At 40.1% G+C, this 27,889-nt stretch overlaps 2 long non-coding RNA genes across 2 annotated transcripts in view; both read right to left on the reverse strand.

The window, feature by feature from the left end:
* Positions 1-2,734: 2,734 nt before the first annotated feature.
* The window catches only part of LOC127534106 (uncharacterized), a 175,213-nt gene continuing 150,058 nt past the window's right edge, over positions 2,735-27,889 (reverse strand). Inside the window, exon 2 of the long non-coding RNA XR_007942064.1 lies at positions 2,735-2,952. This is a non-coding gene — a long non-coding RNA (uncharacterized LOC127534106). The remainder of the gene's footprint in view (positions 2,953-27,889) is intronic.
* Positions 13,233-27,626, reverse strand: LOC127534110 (uncharacterized). Its single transcript, XR_007942068.1, has 3 exons — positions 27,462-27,626; positions 13,513-13,595; positions 13,233-13,422 (listed from the first exon to the last, which is right to left on the reverse strand). It is a non-coding gene; the product is annotated as an uncharacterized LOC127534110 (long non-coding RNA).

The raw sequence follows: 27,889 nt of genomic DNA on the forward strand, positions 1-27,889 counted from the left end.
TGAGCCCCTCTTCTTCCATTCTATGATGGCGGCTGTTTGAAACATGAACACAGAAAATGTTGAGCACATCAAAGACACCGCTCTCTCCCCCCTCTCTTTTCTCTCCCTATCTCACATCATCTCGCTCTGCCTCTGTGATGTGTGCGCGAGTGACTGCGTGCGCGTCGACGCATAGACAACCAGAAGCAGAGGACAGGCGGTGTGTTGCCCCCGGGGCTGGGACCTGATCAAAGCAGAGTCTGTCAGTTTGCAGGTACACAAACAGCCAGCCTGTACAAACAGAACAGAGTGGGAGAGAGAGAGAGTGAGGCTGAGAGACACACATATAGAGGTTTGGGTAGCTGCAAAGATCAGAAAGCATCATTCCGTCTTAAATCGGGGTTATATAGAGGTCAGAAAGCCTCAGCGAGCACTGCTCACCTCAGTATGCAAGAGCAAGTAAGAGGGAGCTGAGTTAAAGGTCGGACTCCTCCAGCTGGGAGAAAGTGATGACGGCAACCTGCTGCTTTATTTAAAAAAAAAAAAGAGACTGCAAGACTTTCTTCTATCGGCCTTCTAAATTAGATCGAGGCGTGCAGGTGAGCTGTCCGACCTGTCAAGGTTTTATGGATCACTGCTGCATAATATTTTATTTGAAGTTCATTTAGCGCTGATGCAGGACTGTCACACAGCGGATCACAGCTCTGGATGGCTATCAGAGGGAAATGGAGCATTTTGGTCACTCAGGCATTTCTAAAGCAATGTTAAAAAATCCAGTGTAAGAAAATCTTCTTAGTGGCTTATAAGAAAGATACCAGAGGAGTTTAAAGTGGCAGAAAACATTATTTGTTCTGACAACAGAAATGACCTCCATTATAATCATTGCAAACCATAAAAAATGATTTATGCTCGCCCTCCTTTGGAGTGCTGTTTACTAGTAGTGTGTTCAGTGCTGGCTCTCTTGATTAGAAAGTATAACATCATTTTAAAGCAGCAAAAAACACTTGTGGTCTCTTACAGGTTAAAAATCTCTTTGAAGCTCTGTTTTGGTCTCCACCAACTCCAAAATCTGTCTTTGAAGCTTCTTAATCATTCATCATCACTCTCTACTAACTCTCTGTTGACTATATAATGCTCCTCTATAAAAGTAACACTTGTGACACTACAAGAGTCTCAACACCATTAATTACGTCACTGCTGTTGCTAATAGTGGACTGGCCATCTGGCATACCGGGCACTGTCCCGGTGGGCCAGTGTCTCGTGGGGCTGGTCAACAGGTTCCCCCGGACCTGTAATCAGTGAATTGTAATGACATTTTAAACTTCACGGGTCACTTCTATTATCCCAGCGCAGCTTTTCCAGTGTTTACGTCATTGGTTATCAGCTCAGGAAACACACAGACCAATTACATACGAATTCAGGCATCCCACGTGACGCTGCTCAGCCATTGAAATCTCTGCATTGCAGCCGCTAAGCAAGCTCAGTGTTCAGAAAACAGTTTAGAGGCAAAGGACAGACAAGAGGACAGAGTAGATAGAAAGACAAATAACGCGACACCGAGAAGAAAGTAGCCCTGCACATGCTGATGATGTACGGCCAAACATACAGTTATGACGCAGTTTTCTCAACTATGAATATAATCCAAACTAAATATCATACCAGACTGACCAATGAGCTCCAAATGTGTTTGAGAACGACCCTGACACCATTCAGACCACAATTCAAAATACTGACAGGACAAACTGCAGCTCAGTTCTCGCATTCAGCAGCAGGGATATAAGAGGAGGGCTGCACAGTGGGTAGTGGTTAGCACTTTCGCCTTGCAGCAAGAAGATCCCCGGTTCAAATCCCAGCTTGGGCCTGGGATCTTTCTGCATGGAGTTTGCATGTTCTCCCTGTGCATGTGTGGGTTTTCTCCGGGCACTCCGGCTTCCTCCCACAGTCCAAAAACATGCTGAGGTTAATTGGTTACTCTAAATTGCCCGTAGGTGTGAGTGTGATTGTTTGTCTGTATATGTAGCCCTGTGACAGACTGGTGACCTGTCCAGGGTGTCCCCTGCCTTCGCCCGAGTCAGCTGGGATAGACTCCTGCACCTCCCGCGACCCTAATGAGGATAAAGCGGTGTATAGAGAATGGATGGATGGATATAAGAGGAGAGATATAAGACAGGACAAAATGTGAAAGTGTTCAATTCAGTGGTGGATCTTCCGTGGGGGCATGGGGGTGCAGTGGTCCCCACCGTGATCTGATTGGCCACCCAGTGCACCCCCCCCCCCCAAAAAAAAAAAATTTGTAGGAAATTTACATCACTGAAACTCCGACTTCCGCTCCTGAACGCAACTTCGTTGTCCGACTGCACCTGAATGCACCAGTGACGTTAGTTTGATTTTTTGATTGCATTTCGCTTGGATTTGAAGAAGCTTTGAAGACGTTTCCTGATGCCGAAGGAGAAGACAAGCAGCTTTGGACCTTTGCGGTAAGAAGACTATGGCCATTTCTCAGTACGTAACTGTCTGTACTTGGTTCTGAGGTACTCATGAAACGTCATCATCGAGACTGCATCTGACCGTACTAGTGAGTATAGATATGAATCAGTAGATAGGACCATAGATACGGTGGGTACGGAAAGTATTCAGACCCCTTGAAATTTTTCACTCTCTGTGTCATTGCAGCCATTTGCCAAAATCAAAAAAGTTCATTTTATTTCTCATTAATGTACACTCAGCACCCCATCTTGACAGAATAAAACAGAAATGTAGAAATTTTTGCAAATTTATTAAAAAAGAAAAACTGAAATATCACATGGTCAGAAGTATTCAGACCCTTTGCAGCGACATTCATATTTAACTCACATGCTGTCCATTTCTTCTGATCCTCCTCGAGATGGTTCTGCTTCTTTATTGGAGTCCAGCTGTGTTTAATTAAACTGATTGGACTTGATTAGGAAAAGCACACACCTGTCTATATAAGACCTTACTGCTCACAGTGCATGTCAGAGCAAATGAGAATCATGAGGTGGAAGGAACTGCCCAAGGAGCTCAGAGACAGAATTGTGGCAAGGCACAGATCTGGCCAAGGTTACAAAAGAATTTCTGCAGCACTCAAGGTTCCTAAGAGCAAAGTGGCCTCCATAATCCTCAAATGGAAGAAGTTTGGGACGACCACAACTCTTCCTAGACCTGGTCGTCCAGCCAAACTGAGCAACGGTGGGAGAAGAGCCTTGGGGAGAGAGGTAAAGAAGAACCCAAAGATCACTGTGGCTGAGCTCCAGAGATTCAGTCGGGAGATAGGAGAAAGTTCCACAAAGTCAACTATCACTGCAGCCCTCCACCAGTCGGGGCTTTATGGCAGAGTGGCCCGACAGAAGCCTCTCCTCAGTGAAAGACACATGAAAGCCCGCACAGAGTTTGTCAAAAAACACATGAAGGACTCCCAGACTATGAGAAATAAGATTATTAAATGTTTATTTTTGCTCTTTTTTCACCTTTTATTCTTTTCTAATGTCTGATTTGATTTTGAAATGTTGTCTTTTTAATGTTTAATTGTTTTTTCAAATGTTTTATCGGCTTGTTTGAAAAATTTCGTTTTCTTTCCCAGTGTTTAATTTTTTGATTAAATCTTTGTTAAAGTTTTTCTTTTTAAATGATTTATCACCTTTTGATGTTTAATTTTCTTTTATTTGCTTCATTGTATTTTCTGTTTAATTCCTATTTAAAGTTTTATGATCTTTAAGATTTAATTTTCTCGTAATAAATATTTTGTCTTTTTAAAGGCTTAATCTAATTAAATGATTTGTATTTTTTAAATGTTTAATATTCTTCTTGATTGTATTTTTTTAATGTTTAATTATCTAAAACATTTCATCTTTAATGTTTAATTTTTGTTTAAAAATGTATAATTTCATAATTACATGTTTCCTTCTTCTGTTTAACTATTTAAATATTTTGTCTGTTTAATGTAGTTTAATTGCATTTAATGTTTAATTTTCTTTTAAAGTTGCTTTTCCCTTTGATTCAATTTCTTTTTTAATGTAGTTTATTCATTTTTTTTCTGTCAAGATTTTAACCCCAACCTTAAAAATGAAACAAATCCTTAAATCACAAAAATATTTCTGTTGTCACAATCATGAGTTAGTCAATTATTCAGTTCATCAATTCAACTTTATTTGTTTAGCATCTTTCACACAGATGACAAAACTAAACAAGAGAAAAAAATTATGCTCAAGCTATGATTAAAACTCAAAAACATTTTTTTTAAAAAAAGACTCTATAAAATGTGTTGTGTCCAGGGGATGGAGGGAGTTTATTCAAGTCTTCTTGGGCTCACACGGTAAATCATTTAAAGTAGAAACTTGATATTCAGTCTAAGAAAAATGGAAACTGCAGAGCAACAGAAGAACCAACAATATCTCCCATTTTCTCCTTTATTGACTCGACTCTTTTTGTGCTTTCAGACCAAAGAACTACAGACTCTTCACAACCTGCTCAAACTCTTGGTACAGGACCTCACCACATGGTTCAAGAGGGTTTCCATCTCATTTTTACTCTGAAGCTCACCTTCTCCTGCTCAAACTGCTGACAAATGTTTGTGCTGCTCTAAAGTCTGGTCTCCAGAACTTCCTAAAAACTCTCAAAGTCTCTTCTGCTCAGTGGCGTATCCAGGACTTTTTTTTACCGGGGTGGCCTTGATGGGACACAAAGGTAGTGTGGGGTGGCTATGGCATAGCGGAGTTTAATGCCATGTACGCAGCCGACCACAGTTCAAATCCCAGTACTTTGCTGTGTGTGACAGCCCCTCTTTCTCCCATGATTTCCTGTCTCAAGTGTTGAATAAAGGTGTCTATTCTGGTTTATTTTTAAATTCCATTTCCCATTATTACAGTCTTCAATTATATCTGGTTATTTTAACTACTCTAAATCAGTAAAATATGTTCAGGATAGGGTACAAATTTTCTAAGAGCCATTTCCTTGGATTAAAGTCCTCATCTCTTCACAACTTAGATTAGATTAGCAAAATTCAACTGCTCTCAACTCATCCTGTAGAATAACATTATCAGTCATCAGCTCATCAACTGTGTCACCTGTACTGTTGCTTTACTAACTGAAGCGCCATCTTGTACCAATTACTGCAGTAAGTTGCTAGGAACGCTAGATTCATAACATCGAATTTTAAACAAAAAATTGTCTCAGATTAGTTATTTCACCGGTAAAGCAGCTGTGTAATACACAGGATGATGCAGAGAGCTGGTTAGATCATGGGTAGTAGAAGCCAGACACGGAGCTGATGGGTTCTATCCGTCTTCTTGGCGTTTATTTCACTCTAGCTATGACAACCTGCTAACAATATATTATTCCTTACATACATCTTATATGAGAAAAGTAACCCCACGACCTCTTGTTTCCTTACAGCGCTCATTAGAGCATCCATAGGCTGAACAGAAGTCCGGCATCTAAGTGTTGAGTGGCAAAACCAGCATTGTAAAAAAATATCCGAGCACCTTGTATAGTAATTACACGTGTGACGTTTCTATCATTGATTGACAGAATTTCTCTTGTTTCTCGTGTTGACGAACTTGACCAACCATGGGCGTAACCACCATCTCAGAAGTGAGGGGGACAAATTTTTCAGAGCGATTTATCATTCTCTTACATTTAATTGCACCGTCCTTAGTGGCGAAAGAACCACATAATCCCTAACAGCCACAGTACAATACCAGGGGACCAGCTAGGCTAGTTCTTTAAACTATAAAACTTTAAACTATAAAATCTAAAGTTTTAGTGGCCAAACTCTAGTTGAGTTGACAACAATGTCCCTTGAACATCTACTGGACGAGTAGCCAAAGGTGCCAAACACTGAACATGAAATGATCAGTACTGCCTGGTTTCTCCCTGCAATAGATATCTTATTTTCAGGAAGTTATCTCTCCTTACCTGTAAAGACCCTACATCCTTGTCCCTGCTGCTGGCCTCTGATCCATCTCCTCCCTGACTCTGCCCTTTCTGTTATGGCAATAAACATAAAAAAATGTGGTAAGAAAAATTCTGAAATAGCATTAGGAAGAGTAAAAACTGCAGTAGAATTTAACCTCAAAATCACTTTAACCCATAGATACATATTTTTTTCTCAGCCACTTATATATTTTTTTTTCACCTCTGCAGACCCTGCATGGTCAACATTACTGCTGGCCGCTGCCTCTGGTTCATCTCCTGCCTGACTCTGCTCTTTGTTATGGAAATAATCATTTAAAAAAAATGAAAATCAAAATTCTGAGATAGAATTAGAAAGAGAAGCAGTAAAAATAGTTGTAAATTTATACCATAGATAGCCTATTCTTTTTTCTCCTCCCTGACTCTCCTCTTTTGGGACCAAAAGACTTAAATACATGGAGAGCAATTGTGAGCACATCTTCTGCCCAGAAATTAAAGAGGACTGGGTTTATTCCAAGAATAAACTAATTAGCAGTAATGTAACAGAGGCAACCACATTTGAATTATTGTTAACTAGCTTAACATATTGATATATTGCCACGTTTTACCTTGTCATCATTTAGCTAACAAGTCTAACATTGTTTGCATCCAACAAGGTCACACAACTTACACGGTTTGTTTGGAAAGAACTGTGTGAAGTTTTTTGCTTCTTGCTGGCTCTGGCTGGTTTGCTAAACATTACTCCAGACACACGTTCAGCACTGCTCAGCAGCACGTCTCCTGTGGAACACCTGCGTTAGCGTGCGCTCATTCAAAGACGGCTCGGGAAAACACGTTACTGGATGCTAAAAACGGGTTTAGCTGTTGTAACCATAGACATATATAGGTAGTGTCGCTGTGCATAGAAGTCTATGGAGGAGAGAGGTACTGCTGAATCTAAAAGTGGAATTATTCGCCGAATTTTGAACCGATTGCCAAACTGTTTGATTTTTAGAAACGTCACACGTGTAGCTACTATACAAAGTGCTCGGATATTTTTTTACAATGCTGGTTTTGCCACTCAACACTTAGATGCCGGACTTCTGTTCAGCCTATGGATGCTCTAATGAGCGCTGTAAGGAAACAAGAGCTCGTGGGATTACTTTTCACATGTAAGATGTATGTAAGGAATAATATATTGTTAGCAGGTTGTCATAGCTAGAGTGAAATAAACGCCGAGAAGACGGATAGAACCCCTCAGCTCCGTGTCTGGCTTCTACTACCCATGATCTAACCAGCTCTCTGCATCATCCTGTGTATTACACAGCTGCTTACCGGTGAAATAACTAATCTGAGACAATTTTTTGTTTAAAATTCGATGTTATGAATCTAGCGTTCCTAGCAACTTACTGCAGTAATTGGTGGGTTAGAATACAGCATCTGATTGATCTAATAGCCCTGATTTATGATGGAACTATTTTTGTTGTAGACAATTCTTTATCTCCAGCTACTTTTCTCACATGTTTAAGCTTTCCCAAAGAACGTGATTTATACACGTGATATAATAGTAATAGTAACAGTAATAATAATGATAAAAATAATAGTAATAATAGCAGTAATAATAGTAATAATTGATATAATATTAAGAGTAGTAATAATAATAATTATTATTAACAGTAGTAATAATAGCAGTATGGCAAAACCTGCATTGTAAAAAAATATTCGAGCACCTTGTATAGTAGCTACACGTGTGGCGTTTCTAAAAATCAAACAGTTTGGCAATCGGTTCAAAATTCGGCGAATAATTCCACTTTTAGATTCAGCAGTACCTCTCTCCTCCATAGATGTCTATGCACCGCTGCCTCGGCTGGCCCCGGTCCAAGATGGCGGCGCTGCAGGCACATCGCTCGAGTGAGCAGCCGCAGTCAATGAGGCGTCTACGTATATATGTCTATGGTTGTAACGGCTGAAAAAAGTGCGGGGGAAAGAGGGGACAGATGTGGAAAGTGCGGGGGACATGTCCCACGCGTACCCCGCGTCCGTTACGCCCATGTGACCAACTACCTATCAGATCTGGGATGGCCGCAGGGGTGGCCAATGAGATTTCAGGGGTGGCCCCGGCCACCCCAGGCCACCCCCTAAAATCGCCATTGCTTTTGCTGCAGGTTTCTTTGTAGAACTGTTCCAGAAAACCTCACTAAACCACATGGAGGGGCCTCAAGATAGTTGTCCAAATGAAACCGTACAAAAGCCAAACTAGCACAACCCAAACCCTAAAGTCTCCTGCAGCCTACCAGAGAACCTCTTTAAACAGAATCAGGACAGGAACTCTTACCTCCTGGACAACCAACATTGGCTCACAAACAAGAATACAGAATGTGTCTGACCAAAAACCTCTAAAGACTCACTACAGCCAAGATAAAGACACAACTCAGCTGCACCAAATCCACTAATCACTGCACACATTAGCAGCATGTGCTAACTGTGGCTAAAGAACCACATTTACCAAGACAACTATCCAGGACAAAGCCCTAAAACACACCAAGAAACACATTAAAGACGATTTTACTGCTGGAAGCTGCAAGCCAACGCCTAAAGAACAAACTAAAGCAACAGAGCCAAACCCGGTTCAGTGAAGAGAAGCAGAGGAAATGTTTGACTGCAGACATAAAGCAGGAAGACACTGAGCTGCTCAGGTGTTCCTGATAACACCAAGCAGCCACCTGGACAGCCAATAGGAACACAGCTTACTGGAAGTCCAGAGGGCTGGGTTAGCGTCATTATGAGGAGTCTGGATTGAGGTTTCTCACTTGATAATTATTAAAACATGAAATTTAGGCGGGTTTAAAGGAATATTCCACCTTAAATCTTTGAATGTTGCCCTAAAAGGTTGGTTTCAGGAAGTATTCCACCTACAAGGTCCTCACACATCCACCTTAAAGGAATATTCCACCAAAAATCCTTGGACATGCACCTAAAATGTTGGTTTAACCAAGTATTCCAACCAAAATCCTCAAAGAGAACCGAGGGGCTGGTTAAAAGGAATATTCCACCTAAAACCTCAACTAGGGCAGTATGTGTAGCAGCAACAGCAGAAAGAGGTTCTCTCTGGGTGGAAGAACCGCGTCCGAGTGGCAGCTCCTTTTCTGCTCTTACCTTACTCACTAAACTCAAGTGCCATGGAGGACTCGAGTAGTTGACGTTTCCTGCTGCAACCTTCTATTTTTCAGCTTTCTTCCACGTCCGATCACTCCCAACCTGGTTTTTGTTGACATTTTTGAGTCTTTTTCCGAGCTTGCACCAGGACAAGTAGTGTAAAGCCAATGGTCACTAACTCACAAATATCATGCATTGCGTTGAAGAATGACAGATGGGCAAGAGGGTCAGTTGAGGACTAATGGCACTTCCACAGCTTTCTGACAGCTATTTTGTTGTGTTAAGATCTTTCTAAAATATAGCTTTTGGGAAGACCCTCCACCAGTCTACCTGGACACGAGGTGTCCCTGTCTTTTCTTTTTCAGAGCTAAGGGAGGATCACCAGCTGATTGTTCAATGATTCGGCTGCATAAAACTTTCCTCATTTACATTCAAACTCTCCCTCTCCAACAGGAGCTGTTTTCTCCAGGGGCGCCAGCAGCATAGTTTTTAGGTTTCTGTTTGTGAACTTTAACGCATAGTTTTGGTTGTTTTTTGTTAAAATAAATCTATTCTAGTCACCACACAGTTGTTGTCTCCCTGTTTTGTTACAGTTTTTGAGCCAAGCTGTAACACTTTTTTAAATGTGTAGCTTGTGGAAATGACAACAGGCACAAGGCAAATCCATGAGTTATGGCCCTAAAATATTAAAAAAATTGAAATAACAATTTGCATTAAAATATTTAATTGAAACAGAGGCATGTAACACAACACAGACAAAGAAAAAAAGTTATTTTCATTTCTTCATTTTGGAAAATAGGCTTATGATAATATCAGTTTATCCCAAAACCGCTGGTCGGTTACATCGACCTGATACTTCAAACTAAGTGATAGCCAGGGGTGGACTGGGGCAAAAAAATCAGCTCTGCAATTTTTAGCCCAGACCGGCCCACAACATTATTGGTTGACTGAATCAAGCACTAATTTTTGAATGACAAAAAACTGACAGAGAGGTCGGATTTTCAGAACAAAAATTCAAAAACATACCTAGAGACCTACACCCCCTGTCAAAAGTTTTAGGACACTTTCTTATTCAAATAAAGTAGAACCTGTCCTACAACTTTTGACAGGGGGTGTATCTACCAAATTTTGTACACATATGCAGCACATCAGGCTGAACAAAAAAGTCAGTGACAGTCACATTCCAAACCCAACAGGAAGTGAGCTATTTTGCGTTGAATGTCAGATTTGCCCATTTTTCATTTTTTTCTAGAGCGAACTCCTCCTAGGGGGAAACTCCAATTCACCTCAAATTCGGCCAGCACATACAGGAGGCCTTAATGATCCAAAGTTATTAAAATCTTTTTCCAAAGTCAAAGGGTGTGTCCGTGGTGGCCTCTGGAATTTTGATCCTTCGCCATGAAATTTCAAATGTGTAAATGCCCTGAACATGCTCCAATCTGCCTGAAACTTTACATGTATGATCAGAGTCCTACAAAGGTAAAGTGTATCATTAAAATATTTTTTATTAGGCTGTAAGTCATACAAATAATAAATACAACAGCCATTTCAAATGTCTTACCTCACTTTATTTGGTGCCCATGGCACATGCCCTTTTAAATTCTGGGACCACTGAGTTTTAAAATTAAAAAAGAATTAGCTCAGTTTCTGTGCAACTACCCAGTTGTTTGTCATAGTTTGCTGACAAGTTTGTTAAAATTGAATTTCCCTACTGTTTTATTGAAAGCAAACTGTCTTCACAATTGTTTCTGGATCTAGACAAGAGCATGCATTTGAGTATCTGCATTTTGACAGCCTGTACATGCAGTTAACCTGACCATTGTCCCATCACCGACTTCAAGAAACAATCATCAGCTTCAATGTCATTGCAGCTGCACATTCAGCGGCGAGGTCGGCACGTCAATACTCCCAAAATGACACTAACGCCGCCTTTACTCAGACTCTCAGACGTAGCGACAGAATTGGAGCGAGGCTAAAAGGTTGTTTAGATGAATTAAAGCATCCAACACGTAGCTGACGGCAGCGCGTGTATCTTGGGGGGGAAAAATACAAGTTAAGGAACCAGATGGGGGAAAAGAGAGTGCGTCAATTGGACAGGAAAATGAGAAAGTTTGTCCCTTACGCCCCTGTCAGAATGAGCGATTAAGATATCTAATATGATGTTTAAAGCTGTGGGGCAAGCGGACTGATAACGGCTCGATAAGGCCTCTCTCCTCACTCATCCTCGCACGCTAATTAGCTTTTTGCTTCTTTACTTTTGGGTGTGAGCGGGGTGGGGTGGGGTGGGGGGGTATCTTTTTTTTTTTTTTAAAAACTGAAAAGAGGAAAAGGAAAAAAAAAACCTTTGAAGGAAGAAAGAGGCACCTGCATCAATCATAATTATTTTATTCATACTAAAATTAACCAGAGAGAGGAAGAACGCAGTCTCCTTCAGGAAAAGGAAAAAAATAAAAAGAATGCAATGCGAGGAAGTGTGAGCGAAGGGAGGCCAGTGTGAAGGAGGGAAAGAGGTAGTGAGTGTGTGTGTGTGTGTGTGTGTGTGTGTGTGTGTGTGTGTGTGTGTGTGTGTGTGTGTGTGTGTGTGTGTGTGTGTGTGTGTGTGTGTGTGTGTGTGTGTGTGTTTGTTGGAGAAGAGAGGGATGAGGTGAATCGATAAATATCACTCCGGCTGATTGGACCTAATTAGAGACATAGAGAGGCATTCTGGACGAGACTGGCTGGAATTGAGTTGGCCAAGTTGTCAGAGCCAATTAGGCCGCTGTATTATTGCAGCAGAGAGAAAACACACAGATTAGATTAAGTTTTGCACCTTTGTGTGTGTGTGTGTGTGTGTGTGTGCGATGCTTCCAGGGAAAACATAGCCAGGTGAGTGTGACCGTTCTCCTGCAGTGTGATAAACTATGATACAACAACAATGATAATCACTGGCAGCTTATCATGCACACACGGGCACATATCACCCAACGCTCCAGCTGTCAGCTGCTGGGCGTGCAGCTGTGGAGATGGGCCCCCCTCTACCCACAAAAACACACTCTTTTTAACTGGACTTATTGTGGATTCAACTGTGTTTGCATTTCTGTGTATGCGTCTGTGTGCATCTGGGCCCAAAACGCGGTGCCAAAGTTTGATTCCGGTGATTGCGGCTGGAAGTAATCACTTGTGTGCAGTTAATATAATGATGGAGTCCTCTGAGTCGGCACTAACGCTACAACAAACCTGAAGGAAGAATTGACAAGCTGAGTCCCGAGTTCAGCCAATTTCGCAGTGAAAAGCACCACTCGGCTCAGGGTTTGGCAGCAGGTAAGAGTTGCGTGAGAAAATCCTGCTTTACAATTTTGGAGTTTGAGATGGAATGGAGAGAGAAATACAGTGTGTTGGTCCAGCTCAACAAGGGAAGGCAGATTTAGGTAATTATTCCCAAAGCCGCAGGCTGTTTTGGACTGTATATGTGCAAGAATGCCTTCAGCCATGAAGAAAAACAAAAAGAATGAGATCTCAAAGCAGAAACAGAAGTATTATGAGGAAAAAAAAGGAATGAATTTTCAGTGCTGGTATCTCTCAATGGAAAGACTTCAAAGATCAACAAGGCAACAGAACAGACAAAGAGATGGCTTTAGTTGTGATGTTGCTGGCGGCAACAAGCAACAGTGACACATCACTATTTGGATGGAGAAGGTTTGAAGGATTTTATTACTTTACTCTCCTGTGAATTCTCTAATTGGTTGTTTGTGGCAGATAGAGGGAGAGATGGTGAAAGGGTTTTCTGGCACTGAATTTTGCCATTTATGTGGAATGCAATGTCTCTGGGACTTTGGAAGGAGCTACAGGTAACGAGACGGCTCAATATTTCACACAAACCGAGGTCCATTTTCCTCTGCTCCTCCTCAATGATTAGAGCATGTTTTCAAGATATTGTAGCAACAGTTTGTGGATATTTCTTGCACTGGGCTCAGGTGGGAGAGCAGCTTGTCCACTAATCACAGAGCAGGCGGTTAACCCTTGTCTGTTTATGCCCACACATGCTGAAGTGTTCTTGGGTAAGACACTAAATCCTGAGTTGATCTATGTCAACCATGAGTTTGTTTGTGAAGGGATGAATGAGAAGGACACAGCAAAGCATTCTGAAATAAAACAGAAGAGAACAAAACTCTGAATACTGAATTGTACACTAATCTGCCACTTTATTAGGTAAACAGGTTGAACTGCACAATAACGCAAATGTCTTATGAGCCAATCACATGGCAGCAGCTTAATGCATTTAGCCATGCAGACATGGTCAAGATGACCTGCTGAAGTTCAAACCAAGCATCAGGATATGAAAGAAAGGGGATTTAAGTCAGCAGTCCTCAACCACCGGCCCATGGGTCATCTGACACTGGGCTGCACAGAAAGAATAAAAACATTTTATCCTTATTTTATTACTGGCAGAGTCTCCACTGTGTTTTATTTTGAATTATTAGATCATCTTACCATCACTTTCATCTGTGCTTGTTTCTCGCACTTAACCGTGAGTTTTCATGCCAGACCGTTCAGTGATGCCGTCAGTCTAACCCCTGCCAAAATGAAGAAAGAATAAATGTCGACTTCTTTGAAAAGGAACGGAGAGAGTCTTGAAAAAGAGGGAGAAGCTGAGACAGAACGACAAGTAAATACATATTTAGCAATAATAGGGATTTTATTCATTTAGAACATTTTTTTAACCCTTAGATAAAAAGAGGGGCCAACAATGACCCGGTGAGGTCGTTTTCTTTGCAGTATCTTTAAACGAAAAGTTTTCATCTTTTCACATTCCAGCTACTCCTCAAAAAAGATATTTTTGTTATCATTCCATTTAAATCATTCCATTTTAAAGTTACCTTTAATACTTTTAAAGACATTGTAATATTTGTATTACTACCCCAAGCTCTTTATCACTGATGATGTCATACAAGAGGTGATTGTTACGGCCTCTTCAAATTTAACAAATTAAGGCTCAAACAAACAAAGAGGCCGGCAACATATAAACTGGACACAGACTCGGCAGGTGAGTTGAAGGGGGGGGGGGGGGGGGGGGGGGAGCTTTATTTATGAATAATTCAACTAATCAGGATAGAAATAACAGTAAAAGGAAAAGGACTGTAACAGCTGGCTGAAAGAAACAAAAGAGGGGTGGTGAAAGTGGCTAACCCGGCAATGGGCCCTCAGACAAACTGCCTAAAGGCCCGGTCACACCACCCAAACTTTGCTGGAGCGTTCCTTGAACGGTAGGGAAGGGGGGCCGAATTTCGACAACGCTCGTCACCGCGTACAAAATGGGAAAAAAATCGAAAACACGGGCGTTGGCTTAGCGGTGCAACGCTGAAGCCGGCGTTGCTTTAGCGGTAGCGAGCGTTGGTTTAGCGGTGACGCGAGCGTTGGTTTAGTGCCGTTCTGCGCATGCGGGTGTTGGCTCGGCGGGGGTATAAAGTTTGTTTAGCAGCATACCATTGTTAATCACAAAAGGAAAGTTTTCAAACACATACACAATAAAAAAACCCTCACGCATTTGTTCAGGGAGGACGTGTGGCTTTGTGGTGCTCATGGCTCTGCTCTGACTGCCGCTCTCTCCTGCCTCCCTAAATACCCTCCTCCTCCCTAAGTGCTAACAGCACTCAGGTGTGCTGCAGTTACACAGGTAAAGTTATGAGGGAGATCAGAGAGAGCAAGGAGAGAGGCAGCAGCCAGCCAGATGTAACAGTGATGCACAAACTTGGAGGGACGGAGAGCAGCAACAGCTGGAGGAAAAGAATGGAAATTGCTGTTCTGTGTAATATTCTTTTTTTTTTTTTCAGTTATCAAAATGTTCAATAATCTGTTATAAAGGGAAAAATAAACATTTCAAATATGAAATCATTCTTGTGTGGACAAAAATATTATACAAACAATAATCCAAATTATTCTTAACCAAAATGACCAAAAAAGGCATAAAAACACATTGATTCTTGTACAGGTCGTACACTCAGGGAAGAGTGTAGGGTCCAATCACTCATGCATCTAAGGGTTAATAAAGGTCATAAAAAAAAAAATTATTTGTTATGTGCACAATGACCGGTTTCAAGCAAGACACCGTTCTACAGAGAAAATTGCCTTGCTTGAAATCGGTCTGTGGTGCTTAAAAGGTTGATTGAAGTGACTTTGAACGTGGCTTCCAGCAGGACAATGCATCTTGGTACAAAGCTCAAATCATTTCAAACTGGTTTTTTGAACATGATAATGAGTTCACTGTACTTCAGTGGCCTCCTCAATCATCAGATCTCAATCCAATAGAGCACCTTTGGGATGTGGTTGAACAGGAGATCTGCAGCCAACAAATCTGTATCAACTGCATGAAGCCATCATGTCAAAATGAACCAAAATCTCTGAGGAATGTTTCCACAATCTTGTTGAATCTATGCCATGAAGAATTTAAAAAGTCAAACTTGGTCCCAATCTGGTAATAACACCTAATAAAGTGTCCAGTGAGTGTAAAGTTAACAGAAAGTGTTAAGTGTGAGATACTTGACTTAATTTGGCTTCATGAGGTCTTCACCTGGGCTGGGTTGCTGTGAACAGAGAAGCCTTGCAAAGTTAAATGATGGAATTTCCTCCTTAATGAGGCCATCCTTTATAAATTCATCATTACTAGAAGAAATTAAGTTCAGTCAGGTTGGAAAACTTCAACATCAGTCATAAAAACCCTCAAACGTTGTGAGGAAAGTGGCCCAAGAAAGAAAGCTGAAGAGTTCTCTCTGCTGCAAAAGAGAAGTTCATCACAAATTGACAACTAAAAGCAGTTCAGAGTAGAGTTCACATTTAAGCCTGTCAGAGTTTAAATAATGAACATGACTCACTAGCAGTTGTTGGGAGGAGATTGTGTAAATCAGGCCTTTGAAATGGAACTGTTGCAAAGAAACCACTGCTGATGAAACTCAAGAAGAAGAGCTATAGGTTCTGTTCTGTAAGTGCTTTTAAACCGAGAAACGGAGTGACGGATGACTGGCCTTCATGGTCATCTAAACCTAACTGAGGTCTTAAGAAAATTTTAATTCCAGAGTGAAGAAAAAGCAGCCAACAAGTGGTCCAAAAATAACAATTCCCTCAGCACTGTTGTAGACTCCTCAGGTGGTTGGACAGTGGTACGCAAAGCTGCCGTCAAAGCAAACAGTGGCTTTTTGGATGCATCTAAAACACGAAACACTATTTTGTTGTACTATACAGTCCCCTGTGCCTTCCATCAAAGTGTCTCTTCAGTTCTGTTCCACAATGTACAAACTAGAATGAGTCTGTTTTCAACCTTTGGACAGCTACTGTATATCGAAGAATAATTACTGGATGAAAGAAAAAGTTCTTTTGTTGTTCTCTGCACCTGGTCGTCATGTCAGCATTTGTTAAAAATAAACTTTCATATTGCACTTACTTAAAGTCTGTGTGAATAAAAATACTTTGTGTGTGAGGGGAGCTGCCATATGAGACCCTTTAATGTTTTGAAGATCCGACTCTCATTTATGAGGGGCCTTACAAGACTTAATTCATTCTCATCCTTTCACACACATATATTTTCTCTCATACTCACATACATTCTCCTTTCACACACATATTTTCCTTGCACACACATACATTCTTCTTTCACATTCATATATTTTAATTTAATTTCAGTGGGACAAGCAGCTAACGCTGAAATAAAATCTGGAGTCAGATTTTAAGTGACCCAACAAAATCTGACTCCAGATTTTATTTCATATCATACAATCTGCACAGTTAACTCAACCTGCATATTTCTGTTAAAGTCCTAGTTTTAAAATAGTCTCTGTGTTCTTAATCTGCCATACTGTGATCATTTAGCCCCCTATGTTATTATTCTTTTCTTACAGACTGTGATTTACTGGTTGTTTTTTTTTTAACTTGTTGTGATTTGGCCTTCCTCCCACAGTCCAAAAATATGCTGAGGTTAATTGGTTACTCTAAATTGCCCGTAGGTGTGAATGTGAGTGTGATTGTTTGTCTGTATGTAGCCCTGTGACAGACTGGTGACCTGTCCAGGGTGTCCCCTGCCTTCAGCCGAGTCAGCTGGGATAGGCTCCAGCACCCCCGCGACCCTAGTGAGGATAAAGCGGTGTATAGAGAATGGATGGATAGATGTTGTGATTTGGTGTTTTAGCTGTTGTAGCAAATAATTTCCCAGGTGTGGGATAAATAAAGAATTTCAATTCTATTCTATTGTTCACTGGCCCAATAAAAACAACAACAAATGACTTTATACTAAAAATTATACTTATATTAAAGACTTTATACATAAATACCAGACATATTTTGATGCCAAATCTTACATTCTTAGGGGAGTCCGATTTTAAATAAAGAGATATAAAGCTTTCTCGGTGAACAATTATTTTATTAACACGTGTAGGACACTGATGGAATATGAACTATATTTGGCGATTACAGCCTGTCCTGTCCTGATGTCCTCATAGGAGTGAAGCTGAGAGTAGCGTAGGATCTCTCCCCGATGCCATTTAGGGTGCGCACATACGGATGAGAAGAGGAGGAGAAACGTCACCTAATCATATTTAACAGGAAACATGTCTGCAGTTCGGTACTTAATCACATTTAACCCGAAAACAACAGCAAAAACAGTAAACGTACAACAGAAAACCCGTCAAGTGGTCACAGAGTGAAATGTAAGTCGCGCGCATTCACGCGAAGGGGGAGTCAGATTTTTCTGGGGAGTGTGAAAATTCTACAACACGTAATCCTCCAGTTCGGCCTTGCGTAGCGTTAGCGTTAGCTGCTTGTCCCGCTGAAGCGACTTGGAAGTTTGCAGGTTTGAAAAGTTGTCTCATCTCACTTTCCACAGTGCTGTGAGTAAAGTTTGGTGCAGATAAACCTGGTGTCTGTTGCTCAAGTGACGACGATAATACAGTATGTGACCGTTTCTGGGGATGACAAAATGCTTCTTAAAACCCCAATGGCTTGCTGAAGCGCTCGGGACTCCTCTCCACCTGCCATGGTAACCGTTACCTGAACATCACCGCCCACTTGAGCTTTTCAGCCAATCACAGCGCAAAAAACGATGGACTTCCTTTTCCACTGTACTTACTTCCTTTTCCACTATTCTCCTCTCTCACATACATACATTCTCCTCTTACATACATAAATTCTTCTCTTACATGCATATATTTTCTTTGCACATATACATATATGTCTATTTATTTAGGAGAATGTATGAATGTGAAAGGAGAATGTGTGTGTGTGCATGTGTGACAATATATGCATGTGAGAGGAGAATGTATGTGTGCATGAGTGAAAATGTATGTATGTGAAAGTAAAATGTGTGTGTGCGTGAATATATGTATGTGAAAGAAGAATGTATGTGTGTGCAAGGAAAATATATGTGTGTGAAAGGATGAGAATGAATTAAGTCTTGTACGGCCCCTCATACTCATTGGTAGCGTACTATCAGCATAGTTTTTTCATCTCTGTGTTGTAGTTTGTATTGACTCAGATGTGTCAAATTGTAAACACTGATAAAAGGCACTGTACTGATTTAACACATGACAATACATTAAGGATGCTTGAAAGACCAGTGTATAGGGCTTAGTTTTATGTTAACACAAAATGTTTCTTCACCTTGAGTTTAAGTCCTCTCTACTGCCCATTTTTGATTTCAGTTTCAAACAGCAAAGACCGTGTGTTAGAACCTGGAGGCCGAACAAATGACACATTTCAAGGTGAGTATCAGGACTTTTACAAATCAATTGCCCGAAAGATATGAGTTTGGACGGATTTTCAATTCTGATTTGAATAACAGTGGACTCAAATGTAGCAGTCGAGTTTGGTTATGCTACTCTCTAGGTTAGAAATTACAATTTTTGCTGCATTTGCTTGTAAGTTTTTGCTTAGGACTGTCTTGTAAGTCAGCTTTGCCAGAGGTTTAAAAATTTAAAAGCTCCAATTTGAGCCTCTTAAACTTCTTTAAGGGCAGCAGTCTGACAAGCACCAATGGAAAAAGCATCCACGTCATACATCAATGAGATTCACTCTTTTGCTGTGGCAGTAACACCAGCAACCTGCTACATTTGGAGATTAAAAAAATATTTAGAGCTGCTGAACTTCACTTAATCACCAAAAAAAAACAAAAACATCATGTCTGGAGCTGACTATTGACACCAACACAGCATTTATAAGATAGACACTACCCAGCTGCTGCACAAGTACAAACACAGATTCAGTGTCATGCTAGTGACTGCAAAAGCTGCTCTATAGAGAGTGAGAATAATTGAATAAATCAAACATTCACCTGTAATTCAAGCAATTAAATCATAATTCAGCAGCTTCTCTTAACAAAGAAAAGCAACAGTGCTATGTTCAGTTCAACAACAGTTCGAAATTCAGGTGAGCGTGGTTCCACTGTTGCCAATGGTGTCAAACAAATCCTAACAAAATGAAAACAAATCCAAACAGGGTGAAACAATCTAAGTCCTACTACACCACTGGGGAAGGGATGAAGCTGTGAGGCTTGAGGCCTGACAATGACTGTGGTGGTGAAGGGGTAAATCTAGCCAGCTGTTTTCCAGTTCGTTCCAGGGTAGCTTGCCATCAATTCAAATCCTCCATTCATTATTACCCTCATCATCATCAGTCGCTCATCACATTTTCCATTAGCTGCTCACCAACATTCAGCACAATATGGGTTCAGGTGGGTGACATCCAGAAATCCAGAAGCATGGTTCCAGTGGTGAAGGCCTGTTAGCATTGGCATGAGCATTAGCACGATACTAAACAGCTTTCAACATGCTTAGCAAGAGTTTGAACTCACTTCCTCTTTGATGGTGTGATTTCCAGGTTTCCAGGCTTGCGAAAAGTGAATGGTTTCCAGAGATGAGTGGTGATCCTGTTGTTAAAGTTACTGCTGTGTGTGACTAACTGAAGCTGATGTGCTTCAAACAAAGGAATGGGGTGGATTCCAGGTGGGAGAGAGACTGCTGGTGATTGGTTCAGGTGTTGTGACTGACAGTGAGGAGGTCCAGTAATATGGAAGTGACTGCTTGTGACTGGCAGGTGTCTGTTCATGTTGAGAATCTTGATGGCCAACAGTGACTATTGCAGAGTGAAGGCTACATATGTCTGACCAGGTGGTGCATGTCTTTGGAAGTTAGAACACCACAGAAAACCCATACAATGTACATGGAGAACCCTATCAGGTCTTTAAAAGAAGGATATGTGCGATGTTAAAGATTGGTTTTTTGAGTTTTCTCATGTATTCAAATGAATATAAAAGCTGAAGAAACATCAAGGCCATGTTTTGTTCATATGTGAATCCTCTTCGCTGCACTCAATGGATTGTCTGCAGTTTCTGAAGTGATTTTAGGTTTTAGTTGAGGTTTGTGGTCATGATTAATAATCTGTCTCATAATATATCAAACTAGGTGTCTGTGGCTTTTATTTCATAGTTTAGTAAAAGAAAAAAACTTTGCTAACATTAGTTACTAAAGCTATTTATCACACCAGACCGAGACAAACATCAGGAAAATTGCTCCTGAGGTGGATGGGTTTTATTACACACATACACATATTGTTTGTTTCCCATTTACAGAGCCAGCAATTTGTATGAATAGTAGATTTAATTTCAGCATACTCACAGAACAGACAGTTGATGGACTGTAAGGAAATATACGATGAATCTAACCCAGAAAAATGGTAAGAAAACTGTATTGGATCACACCTTTAAATCATGAATGTAACCTAATTATTCAATAACAGCTGTGAAAATTGTAAACTAATTAGGCCTGTAAGGAATCATATGAATCTATGAATAAGTTAACAAATTACGTAAGAACACGTTACAACAATATTAGTCTAAATCTATATGAACACCCTCCACATAATCCAGAATCATACTGTCTTGTTACTTCTATCTTTGCAGAGATGCTCATAGATTTGGTTTCCAGTGGACTCTTGGAATTTTTTGTAATTATTTTGGCTGGTAAGGTGGCAGGTTTGGAGGTTTAGAGTTTGGTTGCCTCTTATTTTATTTCTCATCTTGCCTCAAGCATCTTCTAATACTCATCAATCGCACTCCTAATTCCTTCCTCCTCCACTGTTTTCCTTCAACTTTCTGCCACACTCTTCTTCTGCTGCCTGTGTTCTTGGTGTCTTATTGTCTGCAGAGGATATTAAAATGTCAATATAACTACACCTCCCGCCCCCACCAGGATTTGCGGGTTTCAGTGTGACATGCAAGTGTGCAGACAAACACTCTCATTGTGTTTACGCGGAACGATGATGCTAATTCTGAACTGCTGTGGCTGACATGTTCTCGCTGCATCATTTTTAATACTTGTTAAGTAGCAAGAATACTGCAGATGTGTGTAATATGAAAGAATGGGACACAGGAGCATCTTAGCTGGTGATTTTATGGCACCTGGTAGCCTGAAAACAAATCGAATACACATCATAAAAAATGTCCTGTAGCTCATTTTCTTTGCTCCAATTTATCAAATGTCTTTCACAGAAAAAGCAAAGTGTATTGTTAACATATTTTGATTAGGCTATAAATCAAACAGTTATTGAAATGCAACAGCGTTTTGACATTTTATGATGTTTTAGCTGCAGTATTAAACATGCCACATGGCAGAACCTTGTGAGTTCTGCAACCAGTGATGGCTAGGATTGTAGAGTAAAGGAACTACAAAATGCAGTCTCAAATACATAGATATGCCATGGTTTTGTGGTGTGACCTTTTCTAAAAATCGTGCATTTGAGGAATCAGAACCTACCAGAGGCAGACAGCCTGAGATATTTGTTTGTTTTTCTGCTAAAGTTGGGGCTTCGGGTAGCTAAAAAGATTTAAATTGATGAAATTAGGGTACAAATGGGGAAGGCATTCTCCTGGAGTGTCTTTAAAAGCAGGTGAGCTGAAGGTTCAGGTGAGTTTGTTCCTGGGAGTATGGAGTAAGATTACTGTCAAAAATATTCATCCACGATTCTAACCATTCGTATTCGTAATGTAAAACATTTGTATGTTAATAAAAAAACTTGTACACAAAATTCTGCTGTCATATGCATGAGTTTGTGTAATCTTACTCCATATGGGAGCAGCTCCAGTTTGTTCGTGTCTCAATAGCACTAAACTCTGACTCTGCAGTGATCTTCATGGATTGGATCAGCTGATTTCTTCAGGCCAGCTTCTTAGAAACAAGTGTAATGTACAATTAGTCTCGTAGAGAATATTTTAGATGGAAACAATCAAGAGTTTTTATCAAGAGTTTTTACTTGTCGTGTACTCATACAGTATGTGCAGAGAAGTACCAAATGACTTCCTCAGGGCTGTGCAATGACAAGAAGATGTTATGCAGACAAATCTTTAGAAAAACTATAGAAAATGACACAAAAATCAGCATCATAAATGATGAGGTTGAGATCTTTGGCTAAAGTGCAGTGTACATTGTGCAAGAGTGCAAGAGTGCAACTGTGTGTGTGTGTGTGCTTGCATGCTTTGTGTGTGCTTGCATGTGCTTGCACACATGTGGGTGCTTGCATGTGTGTCTGTTTGCTTGTGTGTCTGTGTGTGTCTGTGTGTGTGTGCTTGCATGTGTCTGCTTACGTGAGCTTGTCTGTGTGTGTGTGTGTCTGTGTGTCTGTGTGTGTCTGTGCGTGTGTGTGCTTGCAGGTGTTTTGTTTGTTAAGCATCAGAGTGTGGGTGTCTGTATGTTTGCTTAGACCTACATGTTATTTCCATATTTCCAGTAGTGTTCCGTTAGTGTGCAGCACTGCAGGTGAGCTGATATATTTTAGACTTGAGCTGATGAGCTGAGGTCAAAGTTCACAGTCATGGCCGTATGACGAAAGAAGCTCTTCAACGATTCAAGGTTCATTACTGTCATGGCAGCACACGTATTCACCTGAGGTGGCACGAAGTTAGTACTCATGTCTCAGTTGGAAGTCAAGAAATAAATAAAGATAAGGAAAGTCTTCCTGAGTCTCTCTGTGTTCGCCTTGATGTTCCTCAGGCAACAGCCAGAGCAACAATCCTTGCTGAGGTTGGACACGTCACCATCTTTGCTCTGAGCATCACAGTTATCTCAGATCAAAGGATATTTGTAGCAGCAATTAATAACATATTAGGTGATTGGCTGCAAATATTCACAAAGGCCCAAGAAGAAGACCTTGTTTGTTGTATGACCTTATGCACAAGCCCTTCAAACAAGCCGGAAAGCTTGATAAAAAGGAACCCATGTGTGGTCTTGACACTGTGTACAAAGGACAAAGCAGCAGCTCCAGACAGTGCACTCGGCTGGCAGCTACCTGTGGAAATGGTTGTTTCTCTGAGCAAGTCTCCGATCAAAGGGGATCGATTCCTCTGACCTTGTTTGGATCAAAGCGCCGGTCCCATACAGCCGCCTCCCGTTCGGATCAGGCCTCCTCGCACTCAGCGCTAACAGTGGTAATTATGACGAGGAGTCAATAGGTGATTATGAGGCTTAAAGGCACATTGTTAGGAGATGAAGTGGGTGAGTGCAAGGAGAGGAACGCCTCAAACCAAACACAGACGCACACAGAAGTTATTATGTAAAACTATATTGACAAAAACACACAGCAGAGCCAATATTCACATGCGGACAAGGACAAAACTGTCAATATTCGCACACAAATGATTACTTGCATGTAAATAACACACACACATACACACACACTGTCCAAATCTGTTACTAAACACCAGCCCAGCAGCAACACTTTTCATTATAGCATGCATTATCTTATATATTTAAGACCTGAACTAATCTTCGTAAATTCTAAATTATTATTTTTTCACTTTTAATTATTGTAAAACCTATTAATGCTCCTTATTAATATGCAGGCAGCTTTCTGGATTCACTATACATCACTGAAAGTAATTATGGATGAGAGCTTCTTTTTTCTTTTTCTTTTTTAATGTCTGGCAACTCAAAACTTCCCAGTAAAGATCCGGAGCAGTATGAAGACGAACACTGCCCTCTTCAGCTCGTCTGCAGCAGCTTCAGAAGGCAGCTGGCAACAAGCCGGATGGCATTTTCACTCCACAATAATCCATCTGACCATCTCAATACGTCTCCGGTCTGCTCCTCCGTCTGCCTCCTTTCTCTCTCTGATTAAATGTCTCACTTTTTTATTTTCTCAACACAAATATCTCGCTGCCACATCTGAACGGTCTTAAATGGCAGAAAATGACTTCAAACGACGCTGACTTTCTACTGTTTGAGCCGAGACAGATTTTTATCTTTTAATGCAAAGTTAAGACGGGAGGGTGAAACTTCACATGGGATAAACAGAGAGGGGAGCAGAATGGAGAGCCACAGTGCAGTTATGAAGGTCACGCGTGGTTAATGTGTTTAGATTCTTAATTTCAGCCCTCGGACCAACAGCACTTCATTTGGGAATGACCGAGGGCAAAGACACACACTCGTATTCACACTCTGAAGCTGTGTCTGCTGATATTTTAAGTCACTTTTGAGAATCAGTCCTTGATTGAAATAAAACATATTCTAAGAATTAAGCACTTTTTTTAATAGTTTCAGAGAACTGTTTATTACCCTCATGGCAGCTGCAAGATGTTTTCTTTTTCCCCAATATATTTAAAGAAAGTCTTTGCCAAGACAAAAACAGATCATTTCAGTGAGAGAATTTTTGCTCATTAAAAGATAATTTAATGCTGTTCAAAACAGTGTCATAAATCAATTTTTTTGAATGAACTATCTTTTTAAATGTTGAATTTGAGCTGTAGAATATCAGACTTTCTGTCTAAAGATTTTTATCTGCCCACATTTATGTGTTTGTGAAAAAGAATTAGTTTTAAAAAAATAATAATGAACAATAATTTTGGATTTTTGTGTCAGACAACTTAGTATTTATTTTAATAATTTACATGTTACATATTTTAATTTGGGCTGCACAGTGTAGTAGTGGTTAGCACTTTCGCCTTGCAGCAAGAAGATCCCTGGTTCAAATCCCGGGCTGGGATCTTTCTGCATGGAGTTTACATGTTCTCCCTGTGCATGCGTGGATTTTCTCCGGGTACTCCGGCTTCCTCCCACAGTCCAAAAATATGCTGAGGTTAATTGATCACTCTAAATTGCCCGTAGGTGTGAATGTGAGTGTGATCGTTTGTCTGTATATGTAGCCCTGTGACAGACTGGCGACCTGTCCAGGGTGTCCCCTGCCTTCGCTGGGATAGGCTCCAGCACCCCCTGCGACCCTAGTGAGGATAAAGCGGTGTATAGAGAATGGATGGATGGATATTTTAATTTTTAATTTTACATTTATTATTGAAGATTTAAAATAATAAAAAAAATCAAATAATTCTCATACAAAAGCTTATATAAAATGATTACAAACTGTTATGTTATTGTTTGTAAATCAATATATTATTAACATAATTATATTATTATTATTGTTGTTGTTATTATTATTAATAATAATAACAAAATGGTCATCATTTAATATAATACACTATAGTATAATACAATACACCATAATATAATAATTTAAATATTCTTCATATATTTGTCATATTGACAGTTATATTGATAGTATGCATTTATTATTTAAAATTATACAAAATATAAAATTACGTAAAATAATTACAAAATATAATTAAGTCTTTATTTAGATGAATTAATAATTAATTAAAAATATAAATATTTCAAATAATAAACAATTATTAAATAATACAAATATTATCATTGAGTAACTACTTACTTTGAACTTACTTTAATCACTTATTGTGCGTTTTTTTTGTTCAATAATCTTGTACTCTCCCACTCGTCAGAGGGGCAATGTGCTATTTTAAAGCGCTTTTAGCTTCTAATCAGCTTTTCAGATGACTATTTTACATTAAAACACAAAAGCTTCAAAGACATTGTGTTATAATATGATCACGTATAAATAATCAAGGGAAATTTGAATGTCTTTGAGACTTTTTCAAAGGTAGAGTAGTGGGACGAGATGCACAAGCTTTTATTTTGTTGTTCTTTCATTGGTAAGATATTCACCATGTGTTTATATATATATATATATATAAAATACAAAATATAAAACAGAAGGTGTGATGTCTCTGTGTAGCTGAGGCTCTAAATGTAAACTGTGAAGTCCCTAAAAACTAAAACATGGGTGTATAAAAGTCACATATTTTGATTTTTTTCTTCATGAAAATAATCCCTTTATTCCTTAAAAGAGCCTAGATGTAACTCTGCACCACTAGAAAGTACACTTCAAAGCTATTCCACAGCACAAAATGACAAGTTGCTGCTTATTTCACTCATTATGTGTCTTCAAGCGTATAAAAAAGCGCCATGTGGTTGACATCTGTAACAGGTACAGCGTGTACTTTTATTTGAGTTGGATTTGAAACCAACAGCATCCCTTTGTAATGCAGCACTTCATGTTCTACAATCAACTCTCAAACATGAGTAAGGATCTGAATATTTCTCCCACTGCTTGTGTTTACTGCAGCTTCCCTTCAACACAGAGCTGATGCCACTCTCTCACAATCAGCTGCACTCATGTATTTGCAAAGTCACTCGTCGCTGTCATGGTTTGATGACGGAAAGCAGAGGACAGAAAGAGGAGGTTCTGGGGATGCTGCTGGCTGTGATGAGCCTGCTGCTGCTGCTGCTGGTTAAGGACTGTTGGAGGGTAGAAACATGCACTTACAGATCTGCAATCACTCCTAAATCTGATCTGTCTCAATTTGAAAAGTCAGCTTTTTTAAAAACCAACATGGCTCAGTTCAAATTTTTTTCTTGAAACAGAATTTATCATGTCTCTGGTAGGATTTCAGCATCTGATGGTTTTTTTTATTGCTGTGTTTCCTAGACAGAAATTAACATCTCCTCTGTTCAAGATTTAAATGAATGCCTCTGTAGTAAATAAAATAAAATAAAATAAAATAGTGTCCGGGTTCTAACATCTATCGTTTAAGGTATGTATAAAAATAAGACATGTCTTACTGATTCATCTAAAAATCAGGCTTTTACAGAGAAATTTGTAGCTCAGTATGCAGGGAGAGGAGCCGCAGTTTCTAACCTCTGTGGGTCTGAACTCTTGTTGTCAAGGCCTTTCCGTACAGAATATGCGGTGTGTTGGTGTCCTACATCGAAGACCTACTAGGTAGAGACGATGCTGTTTAGACATGTCGAATGTTAAAAGAAACATTGTAACTGTTTCCAGTAGCCTAATCAATCATTGCATGAAGAATCCAAACACCACAGGCTTTTATTGGAAGACAAAGGGAGGATTGTGATGCACCGTGACCGCACACAGAGAAATAAGATTGCCTTACAGGCACAGTGAAATCAGATATTAATGGAATGTGGCCACATTAAACTGACTTAAACAGAACATGTTTTGTAGACATAAAAAAATGCTGTTGAATAAAAGGTTTTACTCACTTTTTGTGCCTCGTCTTCCCACAGATTGCTATCAGTGGTCTCAATCCTGATCATGATACCTGGTCTGAAGTACACTTTTCTGATCCCTGGTTTGCCTGATCAGTCTCTGGCGCCCTCTGTCTGAGTGGAGGCGGTACTGCAGCTCGTCTTTCACACACAAACAGCCTTAATCAGATCCAGTCAGAAGCAGTTTTTGACGGTTTGTGGTTCCCGCACAGTGGACAGCTACTTCAGATTCATATCATTCTCTGGTTCAGACACATTTCCACAAATTAGGGTTGTTGTTTACACTGTAAGGCTGAACTTCTGACTCATTTCTGTGGATTGGCTTGACGTGTTTGTGTGTCTACCAGGTGTGTGCGGTTCAGCGGGTCTGACTCCAACCGCTATCAAACTACTATGTCATTTTTAATTACAACAAATGGCCT

Source organism: Acanthochromis polyacanthus, chromosome 5 (assembly GCF_021347895.1).
Source record: "Acanthochromis polyacanthus isolate Apoly-LR-REF ecotype Palm Island chromosome 5, KAUST_Apoly_ChrSc, whole genome shotgun sequence".
Classification (NCBI taxonomy): Eukaryota; Metazoa; Chordata; class Actinopteri; family Pomacentridae; genus Acanthochromis; species Acanthochromis polyacanthus.